This window comes from Pongo abelii, chromosome 18 (assembly GCF_028885655.2).
Source record: "Pongo abelii isolate AG06213 chromosome 18, NHGRI_mPonAbe1-v2.0_pri, whole genome shotgun sequence".
Classification (NCBI taxonomy): domain Eukaryota; kingdom Metazoa; phylum Chordata; class Mammalia; order Primates; family Hominidae; genus Pongo; species Pongo abelii.
In genome coordinates this window covers 78,205,190-78,226,897 of record NC_072003.2, presented here as the reverse complement: position 1 = coordinate 78,226,897, position 21,708 = coordinate 78,205,190, and the positions used below count along the sequence as shown (strand labels likewise).

Below are 21,708 nucleotides of genomic sequence, written 5' to 3'. Positions count from 1 at the left end.
TATCCACAACTCACCACTCACTTTAAAACTCTGTGGATAACTTCATTCGGAAACAAAGTTAAGGAGAGAAATTGTTAATGTGGGGTCAGAGCTCAAAAATTTGCCCAGTAACGACTTTGGCTGCATTCAAATGCTAGAAGGATAAATATCCTCATCGGAAGCTAAAATGGTAAGGGTTTGTTTATTTTTCAGATAGGGTCTAGCCTTGTCACTCAGGCTGGAGTACGGTGACATGATATCAGCTTACTGCAACCTCTACCTCCTGGGTTCAAGTGATTTTCCTGCCTCAGCCTCCTGAGTAGCTGGGATTACAGGCACTTGCCACCACACCCAGCTAATTTTTGTATTTTTAGTAGAGATGGGGTTTCACCATGTTGGCCAGGGTGGTCTCAAACTCCCAACCTCAGGGGATCTACCTGCTTTGGCCTCCCAAAGCGCTGGGATTACAGGCATGAGTCACCACGCCCAGCCCAAAAATGGTGAGTGGTGTTTGTTTGTTTGTTTTAATGAGGTAGAAACCACTTGAGATGAGTATCACTTGAACCTGGGAGGCGGAGGTGGAGGTTGCAGTGAGCCAAGATTACACCACTGCACTCCAGCCTGGGCAACAGAGTGAGACTCTGTCTTTAAAAAAAAAAAAGAAGTAGAGAGAGAATGACAACAAAACTGCCCAGAAAAATGTAGCATGAAATAAATAAACTATTACATAGGGTGATAGAAAAAAAAAAGTGAGCATAAATGCAAACTATTTTTCAAAACTTCCATTTGAGAGTTTGATGCTTAATGGTTATATTGGGGAATGCCTCGCAAAAACTTTCTGAACTATCAGACTGACTGTTGACTGACCACAATCTGTCAAGTGAGTGCTGGGGAGGAGATGCTATCTCGAGAGAAGTTTGCTGTGGCTGCTACATGCCTGACACAGACCCAGACACACTGACCTTAGCTAAGAATGCATTTGGGATTTTAGACAATTCCCTCATTCTGAAAAGAGGCCTGAAGTCAGGAACCCCCTAAAATGTTTTCAGTTGAATCTTTGCTGTTCTCAGCTTCCCCTTTGGCCGTCAACTGCCGCTACAAGCCATTTAGCAAAGGAAGCGAATGGCACATTCTATCACAGTGGGGACAGATTCTGCATAGTAATTCAGGTTGCAGGCTAATTCTGACCATACAGGCTTACCCCCGTTCCTAGACCTCCAAATTCGTAGGAGAAAGAAGAAGCGTGGATATCACTTTATTTGGGGCCATTTTCATGGCCAGTGACTACAGGCACCTACACCATCATAGCCTGCAGATATTATATAACGACAGCTGGTCACTCTGTTTCAAGCAGAATTTTGGAGCAACATATTTGTCTTTGTGTTAAAAGCACATGGTACACATTTACAGAAAAAGAGGCCCTGGCATTCCTCTCAAATACTGTGGCTGAAAAGCCCGACTTTTTTTTTTGCCATGGAACAGTGAACATTTATACAATCATTAAAATCGCATCTACCACCATATTTTTTCTCCTTCTCAGTTTTAATACATTTTTATAATTGCATTGAAGATATTCTAACCCTGTTTTTAGTGCAAAGATAAAATTTATGAACCGTGACAAACCTATCATCTCAGAGCCAACCCAAAGGATAACAATGTGCTTGATGAAACCCAAGTGTTCCTTCCCTTCTGCCAATTTTAATGGGGAAGGAGAGAAAAAGAATTCATCGGAACCTCATACCTGGAATGCCAGATGCCGGGGAGGTTCCTAACTAGTGCCTAAGATGGAGGACGTATTTCAGGGAAAAGTAGTCACATAGAAATTTTTCTAAAGCTACGTAACTGGAACTTAATATGCATTTAAAATTTGTATATTGGGTATAATCGGGCAGCTTCTGTCAACACAGCCAAAGATATCTAAATAGATTTGTTCTCCCAATGGCACACCCAATTCCCCCTTTCTCCTTTTGTGTACTTTCTTTAGAGAATGTTTTTGGACAACATTAGAGAGCAGGCAGCATAAAATAGTGGAAAGGTCAGTACACAAAGTGCCACGGAACATGAGCTCCAAGGTTCAGGGGGGGCCGTCCGAAGCCATGCGACCTTGGCCAAGTCCCTCTGTTTCTGACAGCCTCGCCCCTCCTCAACTCCATAAGGAGAGATTCGGAGTGGACTTTTGAGGTCTAAAATGACGTGTGATGACGGTATTATTTAAAACAACATAAAATACCTCCAACTTTGAGACTCTATCCCTGGTGAGAAAATCAGTTTCATAAGAAAATCTTAAGTGCTGGTAAGTTCTTAAAAATCCAGCAAGCACAGATGTGTGAGCATGTGTTTGCTAACCCAGACGGACACCATACATTTTTTAAAAGTGATTTTTGTTACCATCTACCCTGGGGTTTTCATTCCTTCTCGCAGAGTGTACCCTGCCCATGAACTCTCTGCTAAAGAGACAGCAAGAGAGAAGCGTAACTCCAGATGAACCTTTCTGCGCCGTGTCCCTGTTTCTTTAGAAAGGCAGAGTTTTAAATATTTCCTAACTTCACATAATAGCCTTGCATAAGACACAAATGCCAGGAACCATAATGAAGTGGAGGTAATCTACACAATTTAAAAACACTTATTGTGACAAAATGGATTGACAAGGTATAGACGATACAAGCACATATAAATGAAATGCATCCCACCGGAAAAGCATTTTGCTCACATTGTCATTTATGGCAGCTGAATTAATAGACCAAGAAAGGCACCACCGGCCCCAACAAAATGCCGTAAAACCACTGGCAGCGAGTGGTGTCTCAAACTTTAATTCCCCTGGGGAGAAAAGGACACTGCCTAATCTGTATTCAGTCCTGACATTGGCCGCATCTGATATGGAACATTAGCTTCTAAGTCTCTCAATAGACTAGTGTCCTTCAGTTTATATTACTTTATGTTAATAGTAGAAAAATTACACACAACATCATTTATCATTGTTATACTCTGCTATACATCCCATAGCTTATTTTAATGTATTTATTTACCCCTGAGATGGTGAGAAATTAAAAATATATATGTTTCGAGAAAAACCTATACGGAAAGATCACTGTAAATCTCTTAAAAAAAAAAAACAAAACACCCCAACAACAACTCCCTTGGGAGGAGGGAGGAATATATTGCATAGCTAAGCTTGTGAATGATAAGATGCTTTCTGCCTAAGGACTCAAGTACAGGCTGTACAATAATTTCTGGGGCATGAGTACATAACAAAAAAGCGGCATATTAATGATAAAATAGCTTTTGTTCCCGCATCGCACCAGTTTTTTCATTTGTCTGTGACATCCTTGGGTTGTGTTATTAGCTTTTTTGACATCTGACCTCTAGCTAGGGAAAGGCAAGAGTTTTTTCTTTTTTTTTTTTTTCTCTTGAAAAGCAGTCAATCTGAGCCTGACTTCTACTCTTTTTGACCCAGATTCTGGAAGCCCAGAGCATAACTTCAGTTTGGATTAAAAATAACAAGGCTATCCTTTCTTGCTCACGTTGTGGCAAAGGTGCCGTGGCTTTGGTATCATGACCTCTGTGCTCTGGTCCAAGCTCTGTCCTTTGCTCATTATATAACATGAGCAAGCTACCCCATCTCTCTGAATCTCAGTTTCCCCAGAAACAAAAGAAGACTGGATTCCATGGGCTAAGATTTCTCATAGCTCCAGTGAGTTTTTAGCAGACTTTGTTTTTGTTTTTAGAGACAGGGTCTCATCCTGTCACCCAGGGTAGAGGGCAGTGGTGTGATCATGACTCACTGCAGTCTTGACCTCCTGGGCTCAAGCAATCCTCCCATGTCAGCCTCTTGAGTAGCTAGGACTACAGGCACGCGCCACCATGCGCAGCTAATTTTTGTATTTTTTGTAGAGATAGAGACTTGCTATGTTGCCCAGACTGGTCTCAAGCTCCTAGCCTCAAGAGATCCTCCTGCCTCGACCTCCCAAAGTGCTAGGATTACAGGCATGAGCTAACAAACCTGGCCTCCAGCGGATTTTTGACTGGAGATTTTTCTGGGATATTGTTACTTATCACATTTCCATGAGACTGGACGAATCTTCCTATTTTTCAAATAAGCACATGGAAGCTCAGGAATACTGACATGACTAAAGCCCCAGGTTGAAAAAGCAGCCAGACTGGAATTGGAACAGTGCCTCAATCCTGGCTGGAACTCTTGTCTTGACTCCAGGCTGCCTCGAGAACATCTCTACAAATTAGAGCAATGGGAAAGGGTCTACTTTAGGCATCTGGGGAAATGACTACAAGCTTGTACCTGTCGGGGCTGCCTTTTTATATCTGATTTTTCTTTCTTTTTTTTTTTATTTTACCACTTTGACCCTTAAAATTGCATACCTTGTGTCATGCATGATTATACAATACAGTCTTGTAATTTTGTGTTCTTATTTGGGTCAGAGGTGGCTGACTTGAAATCATGTCTTCCCTTTAGCAGGTTCTCTTCATTCAGAAGGCACTCTCATGGATTATGTCATTTCTTCCACATCCAATGAGGCAGGCAGGGCAGGTACTATTTCCCCAATTCTATTGATAAAGAAAGTTGGGGCCCAGCACAGTGGCTCACGCCTGCAACCCCAACACTTTAGGAGGCTGAGGTGGGTGGATCACTTGAGATCAGGTGTTCCAGACCAGACTGACCAACATGGTGAAACCCCGTCACTACTAAAAATACAAAAATTAGCCAGGCATGGTGGCGCATGCCTATAATCCCAGCTACTTGGAAGGCTGAGGCAGGAGAATCAGTTGAACTTAGCAGGCAGAACTTGCAGTGAGCCGAGATGGTGCCACTACACTCCAGCCTAGGTGACAGAGTAAGACTCTGTCTAAAAAAAAACAAAACAAACAAACAAAAAAAAAGATAAAGAAACATGGGATCAAAGGTTCTTACTGACCAGCCACAGCTCACACAGCAATGAGTGGCTGGATGGCCGTTGGGAACTGAAGAATGGTTCTGGCTCCTAGACCAGGCAGGGCCCTTTCTAATACTTTGCAATGATGCTGATAAACAGATATATCTGTAACAAATATGGACAATAACTCCTTCCAAAAGGCAAAATAAAACTCGTATCATTTGTACAAGACCATGCAATTTAAAAGCAATATTGTAAGCAATCTACAATAGAAAGCAAGGCTGAGAAGCCAATGTGTTCACTGAACACAAGGCATCACTAGACTACATTTCCCAGAATCCCTTGCAGTTGGTTGTGATCATGTGACTGAATTCTGGCCAATGGGAAGCAGGTGGATGTGACCTCACTGCTTCTCGGCTTGACCTATAACAACTCCTTGGAATCTTGTACTTTTTCTTCCCCTGTCAGATGTCTGGACTTAAAGGATCCAGCAGAGGATTTGGAGGTTCCAGGGTATCGCTGAGCCCAAGATGTCAAAGTCTGGGTCAGTGAATCACAGTATGGGAGGTCAGTTGCTGAACGTCTATACTGACTGTTACTTCAGCAAGCAATCAACGACAGTTCTAGGAGTTAACAGTTAAGTCAATCCTGATTAAGGAACAAAGTCCTGGAAGGAAGGCAAGGAGTGTTTCTAAATGTGATAGCTAGGTAGATATTCAGAGCCATTCTCTTAGCCAGTCTAAAGTATTTATTATATGTACTGTCTTTGAGCAAATATTGCTACAAACTGCCCTAGTGGGTCTTAGGATATTTAAACATTCACAAAATGTTCTTTGCCTTATCTTAGACATCATCTGATTTTCTTCCTCAATTATCTTCCATTTCGTTCACTTACTTAAACCTTAGACTTTTGTTTCCACTTGACAGTAATAAAAGCCAACATTTATTGCATTTATTGGGTACTCACTATATGCTAGCCACTCTACTAGATACTTTATACTCAATATCTCATTCCATCCTCAAGGATATTAGGTAGATGTCAGTATTGTCCCCATTTACAGATGAAAAACCTGAGGTTGAGAAATATGAGACTTGCCAACTAGATTGAATCCCCAGAGCCACACCCAATGCCGATTGTGTATGTTAATAAAAAAATAAAAATTCAAAAGCCAGAATTATACATGAGTGTTCAATTGGTGAGGCGTGGTGCTCCAAGAAAGCACTGTCCCAGAAATCTGTGTGAGAAATTATACCCTGAATCCTTTTTTTCAGAATTGGGAAGACTCAGCAGTGGACTAAGAAGCCAGGTTTGATGTAGAGGATCTTGTGAGCACTCCATCTAGATGGAGGTTGAAGACAATTACTTGTTGTAGTCCATGGGTAGCCTTCCCAATTCAAGGATCCCCTTTCCATCCTACTCATTCACAAAACAGCCAGGAAGACAGAAGGGTATGGTGTTAAAGAGTCAGCTTTCAGGGGGTTGGACTGCCTGGACTTAAAATCTACCCTCTACTTAAATCCTGAGTAAATTATATAAAGTATTTATGCCTTTTTTTCCTTACATGTAGAAAGAGAGTATCTGTGAAGTGTGAATAACATAATGCCCGCAAAGCACTTAGCACAATATCTGGCACCTTTTGAACACTCTATAAATGTAAGACATTCTTGCTGGCATTATCAATATCATCACCATCACCTCCTCCACCACCAACACCACCCTCCAAAACAGGATATGCTTAAGCACCAACATCCAAAATGAGTTGACTAGAAAAATTGCCAGCTCAAAGATCAGTGTTAAGCCTCCAACTCCCATTACTTACAGACTTCCCAAGATGCTTATGTGGTGATGATAAGATTAATTTATCAACCATAGATATTTGCACTAAGCCAGGCACAGGGCTAACATACAAAAGGAAAGTCATTTCTCTGTCACTAACCCAGTCAAGGTCAGACAGGTACCAGCAGCCACAGTTGGCAGTTCTGTGCCCTGTGTCTGCACCTTCTGCATTAGACACGGTCTGCCTATGCTCACAGCCTGAACACATGGGTCTCCATCTTCTCCAGCCAGAGCATCACTCTGATAGCAGAGCTAATAATAACAGTAAGCATAATGACAAAGATAACAGCTGCACGAATGACAGCAATAGCTATAACTTACCAAGGTCTTGCTATGTGTCAGCCATTGTGCTGACCACATGAAGAAGGTACTTTAGTTAATTCTCACAGCAACACTAAGAGGTATTAGGGTTATTACCTCTTAGATATTATTCACCCATTTTTTTGGATGAGAAAATTGGTATTCAGAGAGTTTGGGTAGTTTGCCTAAGGAGACATAGATAGAAGGATTTGTCATAGTCTTTTGGGGCTTTTATGACAAAATAACGTAAGCTGGGTAGCTTTTATCTATTTTGTTTTTTGTTTATTTGTTTGTTACAAATAAGGCAGCTTCCTCATCCAGAACAGAGTGAGAGAGACTCCTGGGGAGCTTTGAAAGAAATTTATTTCTCATGGTTCTGGAGGCTGAGAAGTCCAAGATCAAGGAAGCAGCAAATTCAATGTCTGGCCAGAGCCCCGCCTCCTCATAGATTCATGGATATTCTTCTTGCTGTATTCTGACATGGTGGAAGAAGCAAGGCAGCTTCTGGGGCCACTTTTATAAAGGCACTCATCCAATTGTGCAGGCTCTGACCTCATGTCCAAATCATCTCCCAAAAGACCCCATCTCCTAACAAATGAATGACACAGAATTCATTTGTGTCAACAAATGGGGTGACACAGACATTCTGACCACAGCAGGATTTGAATCCAGCCTGCTGTAACCCAAAGCCTGTGTTACTAAGAACTTTGCTATATGGCATGGGTCTTTCTGAGCCCTACCTGCCCTACATCCTCTTCTATATCAAAAATTTCACTTTTTTTTTTCAAATATTTTATTTTTTGTAGAGATGAGGAGGTCTTGAACTCCTGCCCTCAAATGATGCTCCTGCCTCGGCCTCTCAACCTGCTGGGATTACAGACATGAGCCACCTTGCCCAGCCAAAAATTTTCATTGTTTCTAACCTGGATTCCTCTTCAAACCCTTCTAGGCAATGTTTATCCCACTGCAAGGATGAGTTGCATTTGCAGCGTTTCTGAATGTAATCGTAAGTTATTTCCGTAATGGCTGAATAGTCTGAAAAAAATTTTTTTTGCTGTGTGCTATGTAGGCACATTGAATAATATTTAAACAATAAAGGTTACCTCTTATGTACTACAGCTGTGTTTTATGCTAATAACCAGAATCATTTAATCATTATGAGCTAATGACCTGCAAAATTTCATTTAAAAAATGAAGTCATATCTGGGTCTCTGAAAAGCAAAATTGGATAAAAAATGAGGAAAGTCAATGTTCAATTTGTATTCTTGAGTGGAGACCAGCCATATAGTCTGTGCAGTTCCACACCAAGTTTGAGCATTTAAATAGAAGCAGGGGCCTGGCATGGTGACTCACGCCTGGAATCCCAGCACTCTGGGAGGCTGAGGCAGGCAGATCTCCTGAGCCCAGGAGTTCCAGACCACCCAGTGCAACATGGCACAACACCATCTCTACAAAAAATACAAAAATCAGCTGGGCATTGTGGTCCCAACTACTTGGGAGGCTGAGGTGTGAAGATCACTTGATCCCAGGAGGCAGCAGTTGCAGTGACCTGAGATTACATAACTTCACCCCAGCCTGGGAAACAGAGTGAGAGCCTTTCTCAAAAAATAGATTAGATACAGATACAGATATATAGATAAGATGAAAGAAGGAAGGAAGGAAGGAAGGAAGGAAGGAAGGAAGGAAGGAAGGAAGGAAGGAAGGAAGGAAGGAAGGAAGGAAGGAAGGATGGAAGGAAGGAAGGAAGGAAGGAAGGAAGGAAGGAAGGAAGGAAGGAAGGAAGGGGGGCAGGTGCAAGAAAATTCCGCATCTTAAGGGACTTAATGGTATCACTTGAGCACCAACGAGATAAAGAGATTTCCTATTGCATTGCCATGGTTATCAAGGTTTGGGTCTGTGTCTTTCCTTCTGTCTGCACAGCACTCTGTCCTTCTAGTGTGGATTCTGTTACTGCTAAATCCCCGGGGTGAGCAGAGAGCAGAGCTGTGGACAATCAGAGCTCCCTGCTGGCAATCTTGGTGAGGATCCTGGCCTTCCTGGGCTTTCCCACTCTGAACCACTCTTTGCTTTGGCTAACCCTCATTTTCAGATTTCTACAGGTGAGATGCCCCTACAGACTTGTATGGTAAGCTCTATCCATTGTCTGCCCCAAAGGTATCCTTCCTCCTTCCTTACTAAAATAATTATAATTCTGTTTGGGCGACAGAGCAATGAATCAAAATCAATCCAAGTCAGTGTGATGTGACAAATTCATATTAAATGGCCCTGAGTTTTTACGAACCCCTTATCCATACCCTCTGCCATGCAGACTTCCAGCACCTTTTCAGTCTGTAAGTGGGACATAATTCCTCACCCTGGAGTACGACCATATGATTTGCCCTGGCCCAGAATGAAGAAGCGATAGGAAGCCATCTCCGAGCTTTTTATGTTTCTGCCTGTTTTTTCTGTTTCTACCTTTATCTATGAAAAGGATACATGTGGGAAATAGAGGAGAGAGATCCAAGGTGGGGCTGAGTTACTCCAGCCAAGTCCAGCCTAGAGCAGCCCATTCCCAGCCCCACTGCCAGACTCATAAGAAAGATGAGCAGAGCAATGCAGGGGAGCTTAGCCAAGGTCAGCTCAAACCCAGAGATGGCGAGAATCGAATGTTTATTGCTGCGGGCCACTGAGGTCTAATGGTGGTTTGTGATGCAGCAAGCCTGCGGCAATGACTAAGGGATACAAGCAACAGTCCTGCTCCCCCGCACCAGGGACAGGTCTAAGCTGACTATGGGATGTAGCTCAAGGTGAAATAAGGTAAAGTCCACTACTGGCTTCTGAAAGAAATTTCCCCCCCTTAAAAAAACAAAAAACAGTAAGAAAAACTTGTGAAGAGAAGGCCTCTTTTATGTATTTTTTGTTTGTTTGTTTATTGTTGTTGTTGTTGTTTTTGAGACAAGAGTTTCACTGTCGCCCAGGCTGGAGTGCAGTGGCGTGATCTCAGCTCACTGCAACCTCTGCCTCCCTGGTTCAAGTGATCCTCCCGCCTCAGCCTTCCAAGTAGCTGCGATTATAGGCAGGCACCACCAAATCCCAGCTAATTTTTTGTATTTTTAGTAGAGACGGGGTTTCATCATGTTGGCCAGGCTGGTCTCGAACTTCTGACCTCAGGTGATCCACCCATCTCATTATCCCAAAGAGCTGGGATTACAGGTATGAGCCACCGCGCCCAGCCCTTCTGTTTGCCTCAGATTCACTAACTTGAGATGGCCTGCGAAGGTGTGATCCTTAGAGCGGTGAAACCCATCTGGGGAACACAAGAGAAAGGCCAAGACCACGGCAGGGCAAAGTGCTGACATCAAGGAGTCACTAAGCCAGCCCTGGAACCGTCTCCTCCAAATTATGTTTCAGGAGATGAATGATGTCTCCACTGCCCATGCCAGTCTCAGACCGGCTGCTCCTGCCTGCTGACTGCTTCCTAATACATAAGCCTGAGACTGCCATTCAGTACAGATCCACAACACCCACCACCATCACCAGACACACAGGAAACCCAAGTGCCTGGTGGATGGGAGGGAGGGTGTGTGTTTGCTTCCCACGAGTTCATGAGGCCGCCCCATCCCGGCACCTTATGCAGATGCAGCCCACATCCAGGTGGTAGTCAGGAAAGCACTGAGTCACAGAGTTACTCCTCCCACTGACCTCCAACCCCCTCCTTCCCTGCTCCTCCTTCAGGGGCCCTGTGTGGAGGCTTCTGATGAAGAACAATGAAGATTTTCCTTTTTTTCACTTTTTTTTTTTTTTTTTTTGAGACAGGGTCTGGATCTGTCACCCAGGCTGGAGTGCAATGGTATAATCTTGGCTCACTGCAACCTCCATCTCCTGGGCCCAGGTGATCCTCCCACCTCAGCCTCCTGAGTAGCTGGGACCACAAGCACGCAGCAAAACGCCCGGCTAACTTTCGTATTTTTTGTAGAAATGAGGTTTCACCATGTTGCCCAGGCTGGTCTTGAACTCCTAGGCTTAAGCGATCCTCCCACTTCTGCCTCCCAAAATGCTAGGGTTACAGGCATGAGCCACTGTGCCCAGCCAACAATGAGATGTTACTAGTACTACTTATTTGTAAACCACAGTCTTGTTTTGATTTTCTCAGAACCTTTGTACTTGTGTTTCATGTCCAAGGCATGGGTGAAGAAAGAGAGAAAATTAATCTGCCAGAGAGAAAACAGGCTCCTCTTTTCAGTTTCTGCTAATCTCCTCCATGTTCAATAGGGTTGTCCACGGTAGTGGATACTGGTCTCTTTTGGCTGAACTCTTAAAGTTGTACATAGACCTTCTGACTTTTCTAGAGGAGATTTAAGTTCACTGTGTGTAGATTAAAAATAATAATCCTGAGCTGGGCACGGTGGCTCACACCAGTAATCCCAGCACTTTGGGAGGCAGGGGCGGGCAAATCACTTGATGTCAGGAGTTTGAGAGCAGCCTGGCCAATATGATGAAACCCCATCTCTACTGAAAATACAAAAATCAGTCAGGCGTATTGGCATGCGCCTGTAATCCCAGCTACTCGGGAGGCTGAGGCAGGACAATCACCTGAACCCAGGAAGCAGGCTTCAGTGAGCCGAGATTGCACCACTGCACTCCAGCCTAGGCAAAAGAGCGAGACCCTGTCCCAGAAAAATAAAATAAATTAAAAAATAATAATAATCCTGAAACAATAACAGTACTCGATTTTATGTATTAAATGCTTCCTATGTGCAAGGTGTTATGCTAAGAGCCTTACATGAATAATCTTTAATCCTCTTGAGTGTCCAATAAGCAAAGAACAACTATTGTTAGCATTTTATAGTCAGGGAAGCTGAGGCTTGGAGAGGTGTAGTAACTTGTCAAAGTGACATGGCTAAGTGGCAGAATTGGAGTGTAAGTTTACAACTGTCTGATTTGGGAGCCCAAGGTCCTAACCATGCTGCCATATGGTCACAGGAATTAATGAAAATATGTCCCCTAAAGCTGGAGGGGAAAAACTGGAAATTGAGCCTTTCCTGCAGGTTGTATGTCATGGTGTTTGGGAGCTGGCCAACCGTGGCTCACAAGAGCTGATGACTTCAAAAAATATGCAAGCCAGTTATTGAACACTGCCATGATTAAAATTTAAATTATACTGATCTTAAAATTCAAATGGAAATACAAGGGACCCAGAATTCCCAAAACAATCTTGAAAATGAAGAACAAAGTTGGAGAATTCACAATTCCAAATTTCAAAACTTACACAGAGTTATGGTAATCAAAACAGTGTGGCGATGGCATAAGGATACGCATATAGATCAATGGGATATAATTCAGAGTCCAGAAAGAAATACTTACATTTATGGCCAACTGATCTCTGATAAGGGTGCAAAGACCATTTAATGGAGAAAGAATTATCTTTTTTAATCAATGCTTCTGGGACAAATGGATATTCACATTCAAAAGAACAAAGTTGAATGCCTACCTTAAACATAGAAAAATTAACGTAAAATGGATCAAAAGTCTTAACATAAGTGCTAAAACTATAAAAGTCTGAGAAGAAAATAGAGGGGTTGTTTCAGGGAAAAACTCTTTTCTGAAACCATGTTTCCCTTCTGCTCTCACATCACCATGACAATCAACACAGAAGACTCCTCTCACCAAATGCGAGAGGAGGGGTAACACCACAGAGGTAAACATTTATGACCTTGGATTTGACAATGGATTCTTAGATACAACACCCAAAACATAAGCCACAACAAAAAGTAGATAAACTGGACTTCATCAAAATTTAAAACTTTTGTGCATCACGAGACAATATCAAAAGAATAAAAGTACTACCCACAGAATGAGAGAAAATGTTTGCAAATCATTTATATGATAAGAGTCTAGTATCCAAAATATATAAACAACTTTTACAACTCAACTTTCCCCACATACTAAGCAGGGGACAGCAGCTGGGAGTCCTCCAATTCAATCCTGACACTGACTACCTGGAGTTAGTTGGAGGTTGGAGGCTCAGTCCCCAAGACTGCCCCCCATACCCCCAGACACCAACAGCAAGTCAGAGACTTCAGAATGTCTGGCTGAGGGGTTTCACGTTGAAGTTCCCGTAGCTCTCTCTTTGGGTTTGATTAATTTGCTGGAGCGGATGACAGAACTCAGGGAAACACTTGCTACCACTTACTGGTTTATTATAAAGAACAGTACTAAGGATAGAGATGAAGAGACGCATAGGGCGAGGTATGGGGTAGGGGCATGGAGTTTTCCAGCCCTTCCTAGGAAGCCACGCTCCAGGAACCTCCTTGTCTTCAGCTATCTGGAAGCTCTCAAACCCAGCCCTCTTGGGTTTTTATGGGAGCTTCATGAGGTCAGCATTCCTTTCCCCAGGGCATAAGGCAGGACTGACTCTCTGGGGAGGGTCTGAAGACTCACAATCAAAAATGTGGGGAATATTAGAGTCTTAGCCTTGGGACAGGTGAAAGAAGGACAGGAGACAGAGAGATTCTGTTTCCTGATACCTAACACACGCAATACTGTAACAAAAGACTGCAACAAGGGCTATGAGAGTCATGAGCCAGGAACCCTATATAAATCATAACACCACAGGAGTAAATGTTTATGACCTTGGATTTGGCAATGGATTCTCAGATACAACACCAAAAACAGAAGAAACAACAACCAAAATAGATAAAGTGGACTTCATCAAGATTTAAAATGTTTGTTCAACAAAAGACACTATCAAAAGAGTAAAAAAGCCTACCCATAGATTGAAAGAAAATATTTGCAAAACATTTATACAATAAGGGTCTAGTATCCAAAATACATAAACAACTTTTATAACTCAACAACAAAAGACAGATGACCCAGTTAAAAACTGGGCAAAGGACTTGAATCAACATTTCTATTTAAAAAAAAAATACAAATAAACAATAACCACATAAAAATACTCAACATCATTAATCATTAGGGAAATGCAAATCAAAACCACGATACAATTTCATACCTTCAAAGAAAACAGAAAATACAAGTGTTGGCAAGGATGTGGAGAAATTGGAACCTTCATATACTGCAAGTGGAAATGTAAAATGGTGCAGCCTCTGTGGAAAACAATTTGGTGGCTCCTTTGAAAGTTAAATATAAAATTACCATATTACCCAGCAATTCCACTCCCCAAAATATGCCCAAGAATGGAAAACAGGAGTTTGCAGAAAACAAAAACCAGTACATGCATGATCATAGCAGCATAATTCATAATAGCCAACAAGTAGAAACACAATGACCACCCATTGGCAAATGGACAAACAAAAAGTGGTATATCCATGTAATAGAATATCACTCAACCATAAAAACAATGAAGTACTGATACATTCTACAACATGGATGAACCTTGAAAGCATGCTAAAAGCAAGAAGCCAGACACAAAAGACCACATACTGTGTGATTCCATTTCTATGAAATATCCAGAATAGTCAAATCTACAGAAACACAAAGTAGATGTGGTTATGAGGGGCTGGGGGAAGGAGGAAATGGGGAATGACCACTTAATGGATATGGTGTTTCTTTTCGGGGGATGGTAAAAATGTGAAATGGCTGCTGATTGTGGCACAATATTGTGAATGTATTAAAAGTCACTGAATTTTACACTTTAAAATGGTCAAAGTGATGAATTTTTTTTGTTTGTTTTTTTTGAGACGCAGTCTCACTCTGTCGCCCAGGCTGGAGTCCACTGGTGCAATCTTGGCTCACTGCAACCTCTGCCTCCCAGGTTCAAGCGATTCTTCTGCCTCAGCCTCCTGAGTAGCTGGGATTACAGGTGCCCACCACCATGCCTGGCTAATTTTTGTATTTTTAGCAGAGACAGGGTTTCACCATGTTGCCCAGGCTCGTCTCTAACTCTTCACCTCAAGTGATCCGCCCACCTCATCCTCCCAAAGTGTTGGGATTACAGGCGTGAGTCACCACACCCAGCCCCAAAGTGGTAAATTTCACATTATGTAAATCTTACCACAATTTAAAAATCCATAAAGCATGTATTAGAAACGTTCTTAGCATGTAGGAGATGTTGTGTAAGTGGCTGCTGTCTTTAATGATAAGCTCTTTAAAGGAAATAGTGATAGAGTGATATGACAAACTGCCAACTATGGGCACAGAGTTACTTTTAGGGGGACAAAAAGATACTCTAAAATTAGATTTTGATGAAAATTACATAACCATGTGAATATACTAAAAAACACTGAATGTTACACTTCAAATGGGCGTATTGTAAAGTGTATGAAATATATCTCAATAAAACAATTTAAAAAAATTATATAAGGTTACTATTAAATAAATCATACTAAAAAGTACTAAGTACTCAAAACTCATGACTTCTAAATTGTTTTACATTTTACTGTTACCTACGCTCTTGAAGTCATTTACTGTATCGTGTGTGTGGTGAAAATACTATATAATAACGTGTCCCCCAACTCCACATTCAGTGATCTCATATTTATAACTTAAAATTGCCCATGGTACCATTATTTACACCATGGAAATAGACATTCGCTACAAATCCAGGTGTGATTTATTGCTTTATTGATTGTCTAGACTTAAGAAAGTGGGGTAGAAAATATTAATTCAGGCCAGGTGTGGTGGCTCACGCCTGTAATCCCAGCACTTTGGGAGGCGGAGACGGGCGGATCACCTGAGGTCAGGAGTTCAAAACCAGCCTGGCCAACACGGGGAAATCTCGCTTCTACTAAAAATTCAGAAAAAATTAGCCACGCGTGGTGGTGGGTGCCTGTAATCCCAGCTACTCAGGAGGCTAAGCCATGAGAATCGCTTGAACCCAGGAGGCGGAGGTTGCGGTGAGCAGAGATCACGCCACTGCACTCCAGCCTGGGCGACAGAATGAGACTCCATCTCAAAAAATAAAATAAAAAGGAAATATTAATTCAAATTCAAAAGTGTGTCACTCTACAGATGCTACATTATGAATAGCAGAAAAAAATTGAATAAATATATTTTAGTATTTTAAAACCATTATCCAATTCAGCAAAGAACGATAAGTGAAGTTCTGACATATGTCTTAGTTGTTTTGTTTTCACCTTACTTCTTAATAAAAATGAAAATATCAACCAATATTCATGTCGCAGCTACATACTGCAATTTTATATTGCAACAATGGTTTTGTAATGGATATAATAGCGTAGCAAAAATCAGAAGCATTCAGTAAAAATTGACTATCTCAAATTTATAAGAAACAGTACTGTGTATACTATTCTCCTTCTTATTTGTAAATTATATGCTACCCATATTTCAGAGCAATAATAAATAATAAGCTGTGTGTGTATATGTATAGGTGCACAGTTTGTTTGTTTTTTTCAGAGAGCCAGTTGTTAATCATTTACCAGCACACCACTGGCTGCTGAACTGTGTGTTCCAGAGTGAGACCACCTTGGGTCCTCAAACAGCCTTAACTGAGTTTCTTCCCTAGCTGCTGCTGCCCAAAGAAACATTCAGAACAGGGTGCTCAAAGCTGCTGCTGGGAAGTGAGAATTTCGGCAGCCAAAGGTTGCACCTGCCCATCGAAGGTGGAAAGAGAGAGAATTACTACAGCCTTACCTCCTTTGCTGAGAGCGCCTGCTAGAAAAAGACACTTCATCTTACTTTGCTTAATTCTTAGACAGCCAGTCACACTTGGTTATTGTTTTTAGTTTTACATACTAGTATTGAATTATTTTTATGGATGGTATTTCTCAATTAGTATATTCCCTGGAGACAGCCCAAGTCTTTAGAATTTAACTTCTCCTTGGCTATAATCTCTGCTGCCACAAGTACCACCTAGGAGCTGGTTTCATGTTCCTCTGGCTGCTCCTGCCCATGGGACCTTCTGAACAACTGCAAAAGGGACATCTCGCTTCCTCATATGTGGTCACAGGTTGTGAGTATGACCCCAGATTGTCAAGAGGCATTCACTGGACACCAAGGAGAACACACAGACACCTTCAACTATGAGTATCCCTTGGCGATCCTTGGGACCGACAGATGTGAGTCCTTATTATGACAGTCAGGAGCTGACCTTGCAGTCACCGTGCTCCCTTCCAGACTGCCCACCAGGCTCCCTGCCTCATCAACCACCTGACTGGGAGCAGCTAAAACAGTAACAATGGGAACAAATGACACTGACTGAGAGTCTACCAAATGCCAAACTCTCTTCTAAGTACTTTATATCTATTATCTCATTTAATCCTTAAAACAGCTCTTTGTGACAATTCCTATTATTAATTCCCCCTTTGTAGATGAGGAGACTGAGCTCAGAGAGATAAAATAATTTGTTCAAAGTCACATGCCTAGCTCCAGACACTATACTCTTATCTAGTATATTAATAATCCCTAATGGGTAAGAACTTCACTCACCAGCTGCCTGAGGGCTCCTGGATGGAGAAAAACTAAGTGGAGTCACAGATTTCTGATTCTTTAGTCTTCAGATACAATGAGGAGACTGAAGAGCTGTAATCTCCTCAGGGTCACAAAAGGAATCAGGGTTGACTTGCTATCTCTTTTCTGCCTGTAAACTTGAGCTTATCCCTTCTAAGCCTCCGTTTCCTCATCTATAAAAGGAGGATAATAGTATCTACCTATGACAAAGGTTGAGTGATTGAATGATGTGCATGTTACATGGGAAAAGCAATGGCACTGACTTATAGGGTTGTTATAAGAATTTGGTATAACTGCATTTAAAAAGCCATAAGCATTGCATGGTACAAAGTGCTCAGTACATGGTATTTGTTGATATCATCATCACTATCACCATCATTATCATCAACATCAACATCATCCCACCATCACCAACATTATCACCACTATCATTATCATCATCACCAGCATCACCATCACCATCATCAACATCATCACCATCATTATTAACATCATCACCATCATTATCAACATCATCATCACCACCATCATCATCGTCATCACCATCATCACCATCATCAGCGTCATATCACCATCATTACCACCATCATCAGCATCTTATCACCATCATCATCATCATCACCCTCATATTCATCACCATCACCACCATCAGCATTATCTTACTACCATCATCACCATCACCATCATCATCAACATCAACATTATCACCCTCATCTTCATCACCATGATCATCATCATCATACTTTTATTCAGAAGACATTTATGTCTTTGTAAAAGATATGGGGTATGCCAGGCACATCCTTTGTACCATACAAATATTAGTCCTTCCTCTCCTTCCCAAAGGCATAGGTCTTCAGGTCTCATACACATCAACCTTTTACAGGCCCATTCTGGCCTCTCCCAGCTCTCATTCAGAGGCCCTTGCTTTGGTAGAAAGAGCTACTTTCCCTTCGCAGAAAGAGCTTACACAAAAAACAGCTGAGTTGTGGGTACAAACTCCTTCCTCTCTTCTCTCTCGGTCGTGTAGCTAACAGTTTCCCTCCCCTTCAAGGCCTGGCCCCGTAGGCCCTCTCCATCAGCCCAAGCCTGTCTCCACTGGCCATGGCATGTTTCATTCAACTGCACAGTGCCACACACACTGTAAGGAGAGCTTAACAGGAGCCCGTTGAAATCTAAGTGTTTGATGACTAAGAGAACAGTTAAGTCAAGTCTGGTGCATGTATCTCCAATTATCAGGCAGCCATTATAAATGATGGGCCATCTCTCATCCATATGGAGACATGCTTTTGTTTTGTTTTTTCCTGATAACTTGATCGTAGCTGCCCATTTTTGTGCATATAGGTGCATTGCTGATGCTTTCCATATTGAGTTTAAGTGATAATTAAAATGACTTCAGAAAGATCACACTATGATTCAGTATTGTAACTCAAAATCACTGTGTTCACAGGAAGGCATAGAAATGGCCTGATGTATGATAAATCTATGTCTAAGTCAAAAGAGCCTTTGTAATAGATATAAAATAATACATTCTGAGAGAGAAGACATTTTTGGATCATTGTATAATTAACAATGTTCTTCCCACTCTTCGAGAAACATAAAATAACAGTAAATCTTATCATTGAGTGACTGCATCACATATTTATAAAATACAGCATATGAGGCTTTTGTAATGACTTAATAATGTTGTCTGAAATACCTCAAATTGCATATATAGTATGAACACAATTGGAAAAATGCAAAAAAAAAAAAAAGGATATAGAAAAGAAAGACTGGAAAGAGATAAACATAAAAGGTTAATGGAGCCTGTATTTGGGAGGAGAATAAAGATGAAATCCTCTTTGGCTGGTAGAGGGAAGGGAATGCATTAATAATTTTTGGTCCATCACTCTTGAATTCAATTACCAAGTAGTTTGGATGATTTTTCCTCCCTACTCCAGGAGAGTATTTAGAATCATTGGAATGCTGTGGAATACCGATGTTGGAAGAATTGCCCCAGCATAAGAGAGCTCTACCTTTCTCCTAGATTGTGGGAAACAGAAATCCTAGAAGCTGTGGCAAAAACAGTGGCCAAAGAAAAGAAGGAAAACAGAGAGGATGGAGAGGGAGCAAGAAGAGTTCTTGAAAAAGCTCGTGCAGCTGAAGGTAAAGAGAGCGGTCACTGGAGGGAAAACAGAAGCCAGGAGCAGAGAAGTCCAGTGGGGTCAATCAGAAGGGATGGGTGGCCTGAAGAGGAAGGACAGGGTGAAGGTGATGGCAAGGCGAGAAGGCTGGAGGGGGAAATTAAAGCGAGTGAAGGTGGTGATTTACATTTGCTGCCAAATGTAACGGCTTCATCTATTTCTCCCCGCAGCTGCCACCTACCCTTCCAAAGACAGAGAGTTCACCAAAATCTGCTAGATGTTAAAAGGGCAGGATTTGGAACCAAATTGCTTGTGCTGGAATCATTTGCCTCAGTTTACTTGTAGAATGAAGACAATAATGTTGTTTATTTTACAGGGTTGTTTTTACATGTAAAGACCTGTGAACATTGCATGGAGCAAGTAAGTGTTCAATGCATGTTACCTGCTCATAATATAATTGCTACCATCGTCGTCATCATTACTTTTACTTAGAAGACAATATTCATGTCTTTGATTGACTAATTTTATTTGAGATGGAGTCTCGCTCTGTTGCCCAGACTGGAGTGCAGTGGCGCCATCTCAGCTCACTGCATCCTCTACCCCCCAAGTTCAGGCGATTCTCTTGCCTCAGGTGGGATTAGAGGCATAAGCCACCGAGCCCGGCCCAATATTCGTGTCTTTGTAAAACACTAAATAACTTTTGGATAAAGTGGGGGTGGGGGATAGATAAACATGCTTTAAACAGGAAGCACACAGAAGCAACAGGTATTAACCCATCACGCCTTAAAGGGTCATAATGTCTATACCTAGTAATGCCAGCGGATAAAAGAAAACCAGTTCTTGAAATGAATGCAGCCTCCTTCCTGGTGAGGATGGTAGAGGGTGAGCTAGAGGTGGGAGGGGGTAGTAAGACTGACGGAATACCACTGGTGGATAGCAAGGTGGGGTGCAGATTTCTGAGATCTCAAACACAGCTCCCCTTTCCTGTCCTTCCAACTTTTTAGAAATTGAGATGCAGAATTTCCAAAATAGCTCTATTTATAGCTCAGTGCCCAGTTCCGGGCAGACATTAAAGAAGTCCCACCCACACAGGCTTTGGAACAAGCCAGGGGTCACAACACACCCCATCAACACTTCACTTGTGGTGAATGTGTCATCATTTCCCTGTCTTGATTTACCTGTCAGAAACAACAGCATTTGTTTGGCTCCAGAAAGCTACCTCGTAATTTGGAGGCTTCTGTTTTGAGGAGGTTGCAGCTGCAAAAGAATCTTCCAAATCTGGAGGGCTGGCAGAGGAGTCGCAGCACTCCTTCGGCCAGACCAGTCTGCAGGCTGGCCCCAAGGTGACGGTCCAAGTCATCCTGCACACTTCTGCTGCTGCTCTCTGAACCCATGCTCCCCAAGGCAGCCAGATAGATCTTTAAAAAACATCACTGCCCTGCTTAAAGCCCTTCAGTGGCTTCCTTTATTCTTTTACAGTGAAATCCTAGCTGGTATCCACCACCATCCCCTATCCCATCCTATGCTAGCCATATGGGCCCCTTTCTTGTTCTAGTTCACAAAGAGGCTGAGCTCTTTTCTGCCTCAGGGACTCTGCACTTCTGTTCACCTTGCCCAGACTGTTCTCCCCCATGCAGCCCTTGCACTGTTTTTGATTCTTGAGTTCAAACATCACCTCCTTGAAATGGTCTTCCCTGTCTTTCCTCCTCCCCTGAAGTTGCTTCCACAAGGCCCAGTTTAATTTCTTTAATTCCCTCATCATAGTTTCTATTTATCTTGTATATTTACTTGCTTACTTGCCTATTTTCTTCCCCAGACTCATGGAAGTCATGTTAAGTCAGAGGCCTTTTTGTTTTTGACTTATTTATCATTTTGTTTCAGCACTCAGCTCTGCATGACATCCAAAGGATGACAGCTCAAGGAATGAATCAATTAATCAACCAGTGAATGAATAAACCAGTCAATTCATAAGTGAGTGAATGTAGCCTTAAGCTTCTTGAGTCAGGGAAGACAAGACCTTTATGGGTCCCCCTCTCCTGACCCCCAGCTTCCAGAGATGATAAGAATGGTATGGGTGTTTTGTCTTGGAAGCAGAAGAGAAAACCACGTGAGGGCTGGAGAGGAGGGGATGCAGGTGACCATAGCATCACCCCAAGTTGTGTAGAACCCCAGGGGCTCA

At 42.2% G+C, this 21,708-nt stretch overlaps 1 protein-coding gene and 2 long non-coding RNA genes across 4 annotated transcripts in view; 1 reads left to right on the top strand and 2 right to left on the bottom strand.

The window, feature by feature from the left end:
* WWOX (WW domain containing oxidoreductase) overlaps positions 1–21,708 on the bottom strand; it is a 1,117,686-nt gene that overhangs the window by 409,512 nt on the left and 686,466 nt on the right.
* Positions 1,418–21,708, bottom strand: part of LOC134760408 (uncharacterized) — a 46,456-nt gene continuing 26,165 nt past the window's right edge. For both annotated transcript variants that reach the window (XR_010137791.1, XR_010137792.1), the window contains exon 2: positions 1,418–21,708. This exon is cut by the window's right edge. This is a non-coding gene — a long non-coding RNA (uncharacterized LOC134760408).
* Positions 5,231–21,504, top strand: LOC129050952 (uncharacterized). Its single transcript, XR_008514888.1, has 4 exons — positions 5,231–5,432; positions 19,433–19,551; positions 19,906–19,949; positions 21,411–21,504. It is a non-coding gene; the product is annotated as an uncharacterized LOC129050952 (long non-coding RNA).